Consider the following 6,055-nt stretch of genomic DNA (forward strand, 5'->3'; position numbering starts at 1 on the left):
GCACTTTTCTTTACCCAATTTTTGAACATGATGCAATCAAAATTGTTACCTTGATTTCTCGATCAAGAATCTTTGAAATTTGATTCTAGAAAAAAAAAAAAGGAAAAAAAAAGAAAGAATTTTGAACTCCCCCTAAAAATTCTATAAACCAAACACTTCTTAAGGCCCATTAATGAGGAATCACTATGTGACAGGCCAAGAAGTGAGCTAATATTTTGTTGCACCATACCAAAATTTTGTACCTTAAATCCCAAATTTAAAAAAAAGAAAAAGAAAAAGAAAAAGAGAATGAGAGTCATAACTAAATAAAGGAACGGAGCCCATTATTGAAATATAGCCCAAATCCAAAGAAACTGATCTAAGAGAGATGAAAAAAAATGGCGTAAATGCACTTTTAGTCCCTACATTTTGACCCAATTTCTATTTTGGTCTCTACATTTTATTTTTACCATTTTTAGTCCCTAAACCAATTAACGCATAACGTTTAAGTCCTTATCGTCACCCAACTAATAGAAAATGCTGACGTGGCTAACAATACAGTAAAATAATAATTAAAAAATCTATTTTCGCATTAAAAAATTGCCATGTCAGAATTTAAATTAATTTTAATTAAATAAAAAAATTAAAAACAAAATTATTCCGCATCAAAATCAAAAATCACTAACAAACCCAAATTTTTACAAAACTCACTAATAGATCAACTAAAACTAACCCAGCTACCAAAACAACAAACACTAAAACCCAATAACCAAAACTAATAGCAAAAGAGAAAGAGAAAGAGAGAAGAATTGATGTGCGAATCCTCCTCCTCCACGGCAATACAAGTCACACACAGTCGCATATGGGTGCGCGAATAGCTTTATTAGCGCCATTTTTGCGAACTCGTACAGCTTTTGAGTGGGTTCAGATGGGGTTTTGATCGGCGGAAGGAGATCGAGTGGGTTCCGATGGAGTTTTGATTGGCGTGGGTTCTATGGAGATCGGAGTTTTGATCGGTGTATATGGAGATCGGGTTTTGATTGCGTGGGTTTCGTTCCGATGGGGTTTTGATCGCGTGGGTTCTGTGGAGATCAGAGTTTTGATCGGTGTATATGGAGATCGGGTTTTGTTCCGATGGGGTTTTGATCGCGTGGGTTTTGTGGAGATCGGAGTTTTGATCGGCGTATATGGAGATCGAGTTTTGATTGCGTGGGTTTCGTTCCGATGGGGTTTTGATCGTGTGGGTTTTGTGGGGATCAGAGTTTTGATCGGCGTATATGGAGATCGGGTTTTGATATGGAGATCAGGTTTTGATTACGTGGTTTCGTTCCGATGGGATTTTGATCGCGTGGGTTCTGTGGAGATCGTGGGTGCCGAAATAATGGGTTTGCTGGAGTGATTGTTGATTTGTGTGATTTGTTCAAGCGCTTCGACGGTCGACGAAAAGGGAGAGTTCGACGCGCCGCCGCCACTGGGTTTAGAGAAAGAGATGGTGGGTGCTAGGTTCGACTAGGTTTGCTGGGATCTGGGCTTTCTCATCGGTGATCGTTGGTGGGTTTGACTGGGTTTGTTGTTGTTGGTTTGGGTGTGGTTTCGTGTGAGTTTTTTGTGTTTTCTATTGTTCATGCTCTTTGATCTAGTGATATATATATATATATATATATATATATATATATATATATATATATATATATTTCCTGTAGGTCATGTTCTTTGATTCTGGGTTTGATGTGTTGCTGGGTTTGATGTTTATGTTCATGTTCAATTCATGTAATTTTTTGTTTTTAATTTTTTTATTTAATTATTATTTTAATTTAAAATTAATTTATTTTTAATTTAAATGCTGACGTGGCAATTTTTTAATGCAAAAATAGATTTTTTAATTATTATTTTACTGTGTCGTTAGCCACGTCAGCATTTTCTATTAGTTGGGTGACGGTAAGGACTTAAACGTCACGCATTAATTGTTTTAGGGACTAAAAGTGGTAAAAATAAAATGTAGGGACCAAAATAGAAATCGGGTCAAAATATAGGAACTAAAAATGCATTTACGCCAAGAAAAAGAAAAGAAAAAAAGAATTGCATATCCAAATCCGACCACGATAGTATACATAGAATGGGAGATCCGAAACCTATTAAAATAAAAATAAAAATCTAATCCTAATTCCTAACTCTAAACTTAACCCCGCCACCTTTGGCTTTGTCTCTATCTCTCAAGTCTCATCCCCATTCCAAATCTAGAAGAATCGTCTATGTCAGGAGGGTCAAGTTCAGGGTCAGGGTCAGTGTTAGGGGTGAAGGAGAGTTTTGTGATCGTTTTTTGTGGAATAACTTTGGTGAGAGTCCCACTCTCTAACAGGACATTTCCTCTTGAATATATAGGGCTCTTTTATAATCTAACAAGAATATTACTTTACAACTGAACTTGTTTGAAACTTTCTTCTTTTGAACTGCAAGGAATATATTGTTTCATAAACATTATCTCAAAAACACATAGAAGGCAGAAATGTGACAAAGTTACCTGAAAATATTGCTCGTAGGCCATCCAATAGCACTAGCCCACTTGAAATTCATCCAACAAAAAAATATTATTACAAAAACCATATAACTCCTTATCTGTCAAGAGCTAGATCTCCTTTAAAAATAAATTAATTAATTAATCTTAAACTCCATTTTCATTTTGAAACAAGATGATTTAGATATGCCAATTGAACAACTTCCTAAATCATTGTAATTGAACCAAATACAAATTTAAAATATGGTTAGGCTCATTGAATTGCATGTGCACATCTATCTGTCAAAGCCTCAATTGATATTCATCCTATGAAAAATAGCTAGTCAAAGTATAAACAAGACATGAGGGTCATCTTATGTAGTCATGTCAATAATCATCATCATCCGCATGTGCATCATCATCATCATCATCTACATATGCATCATCATCATCATCTACACCATCATCATCATCATCATCATCATCTGCACTATCATCATCATCATCATCATCATCATCATCATCTGCACTATCATCATCATCATCATCATCATCATCATCATCTGCATATGAAGCATCATCATCATCATCATCATCATCATCATCAGTAACTGCATAGACATCATCATCATCATCTACATATACATCATCATCTGCATATGAAGCATCATCATCTGCATATGAAGCATCATCATCATCATCTACATATACATCATCATCATCATCATCTGCATATGAAGCATCATCATCATCTACATATACATCATCATCATCATCATCTGCATATGAAGCATCATCATCATCATCATCATCATCAGTAACTGCATAGACATCATCATCATCATCTACATATACATCATCATCTGCATATGAAGCATCATTATCATCTACATATACATCATCATCATCATCATCTACATATGAAGCATCATCATCATCATCATTATCATCGTCATCATCATCTGCATATGAAGCATCATCATCATCATCATCATCATCATCACTAACTGCATATACATCATCATCATCATCTACATATACATCATCACTAACTGCATATACATCATCATCATCATCTACATATGCATCATCATCTGCATATGAAGCATCATCATCGTCATCATCACCATCACCATCATCATCAATAACTGCATATAAATCATCATCATCATCATCATCACTAACTGCATATACATCATCACCACCAATTCCATATTGGTCAACATCTGAGTTAGTAGGGTACTATTATAATAATAATAATAATAATAATAATAATAATAATAATAATAATTCACTCATTACAAACTAGTGTCATTGGAGTTTCTTGTTATCTATTTTATAGGGCATGACACCATTGATTATCTAGCATACACATGGTAGGGAAGGAAATACCATTTAGTCCTTAGTTTTCAAGTTTCAAGAAGTTATCAGGAAAAATTGTCTTGCATTTGCCAGCATAAAATGAATATGCAAAATGGCATGATACTCTGATAGTTACGTGCCAAATTAGGATTGAACCATTTACATTACCAAATGAGCTTGAGGATTTTGAACTCAATTTCTCCACCATCTCATTCACAATGTCTTGGATAAATTCTGCCTCATGCCTGCAAAGATGATAGAAGACATTTACACGATGGTCCAAACCAATTATAAAATCATCTTTTTCACAATGTGTTGGATCAATTCTGACTCATGCCTGTTAACAAGATAGAAAATAATCACATGATGGTCCAAACCAATTATAAAACCACAGAGGATGAAGAGAAATACTAGGCAAGAATACACCTTGCACAAGTATGTACATATGAATTCATCAGCTCGTGGATAGAATTACTCATATAGAATTGTATATTATATTCAGAGCTATAGTTATCGTTATATTTTGTTGAAACAGATGCATCAAATTTTAAGATTGCTAGAATACAAATAATAAAAGGTTAAGCCTTAGTGCCAGCACAAGCACAAGTTTTTACCTCTTGAACGGGAACTCAAATAATGGTTTATTTTTTTCTTTTTCTTTTTCTTTTCGCTTCGCTTAAGAAGAGGTGTTCTTTGAATTTCTATTTTGGCACTAATATCATTATAAAATACTAAAGCTCTACTTCTTCAAAATTACATAATTTTTTTTTATTTTTTAAAACAGTTGATTTGTGAATAAAAGGGTTAAAATGCACTTTAAGGAATTTATTTAACCAAAAACAATGATTGGACCAAAACAAATTCCTTTTAAAAAGGACTTGCATGCGGTAAACTTAATCTAATCTATAATTTGGCAAAAGGTAATTTTGGGTTGTTAAAGCGTCACATTGAGTTATTAAGGTTGCATTTGGATAGATTATATTTGGCAGCTTATTTTACTATTCAGCTTATTTTTGCTATTATTCATGGGTCCTATTGCACTTTTTGGTACTATTTATAAGTCCTATTGTACTAACTTTTAGCTTTATTTACAGTACTCTTAGCAAAAAGTTTTCAATTTCAGTTAATTAAGTTGTTCCCAAACGAACTCTAAAAGTGTTATAATTGTCTCTAAAATTGGACTTAATAATATTTTTTTCATAATGTGTTTCCATAATATTAAAGCATAATGTGACTTAATAAATTTTTTGTTTCTTTTTTTGAAAAGAGTGACTTAATAATTGATTACCTCTTCATAGTAGAATTAAATTTTTTTAGTCATCATAATGTATTGTCTTTCAACCATTTTTATAGGTAGACTTTGACTAAAGAAGCCTATGGGTAAACTTATCCGACCAAAGGAACTGGAAAAGTACAATTTACTTTTTGGTTTGGCCCTTTCACAATTTAGGATACGAAGCTTCAATTACTACATTTAAATCCATAAAACACCAAGTATTCCATATAAACTTAAAGATTTTTCACTCGTGTGGGACTTGTGAGCAATTTAAGGACTAGCTTGAGAAAACAATAACAAAAGTGAAGTTAAGAAAATAAAAAATAAAAAATGGAGAAGATGAATTAGGCATTTTAACTAGCATACCATGATGTAGTTCAATACATGCATGTTATGTTATATTCTCATAGCTAATTATATGATTCATGGTATAAGAAAGAAGCTTATTGTTTGGTTTTAAAACCTTTAGGTTTAAATGTATTAGAACACTAATTTGTAATGTTGGCAAACCACGATCAAAACGTTTTAGTCTTATTTAGATTGCTCAAAGTATGTGTCTTATATGTAAAGTTGGAATCGAGTTGCTGCAGAATTTACTGTGCAATTTTGCCTGGCTTGATCGATCGAGAATTAGACTCGACCGATCGAAGCTTGTGCAGATTGTTTTTTCTACAGATTTTTCCAACTTAGCCCAAGCCCATTAAGGATTAGGGTTTCAGATCTACTTCTCCCACATATAAAGGAAACCCTAAGCACGTTTTTATAGGCTTCTAAGAGAGAGAAGAGTGTGCCTCTTTTTGTATCTAGGGTTTGTACCCAAAAGCTCTTTAGGGCCTTGTTGTTGTTTATGATGTGTATGTGAATCTCTTGTGAGATCTAGAGGTGTTTGTCTTCACATATACTTAAGGTTATCAAGAATCAAGATTATGTCAAGAACTTGATGA

Source organism: Castanea sativa, chromosome 12 (genome assembly GCF_040712315.1).
Source record: "Castanea sativa cultivar Marrone di Chiusa Pesio chromosome 12, ASM4071231v1".
In the NCBI taxonomy this organism is placed as follows: Eukaryota; Viridiplantae; Streptophyta; class Magnoliopsida; order Fagales; family Fagaceae; genus Castanea; species Castanea sativa.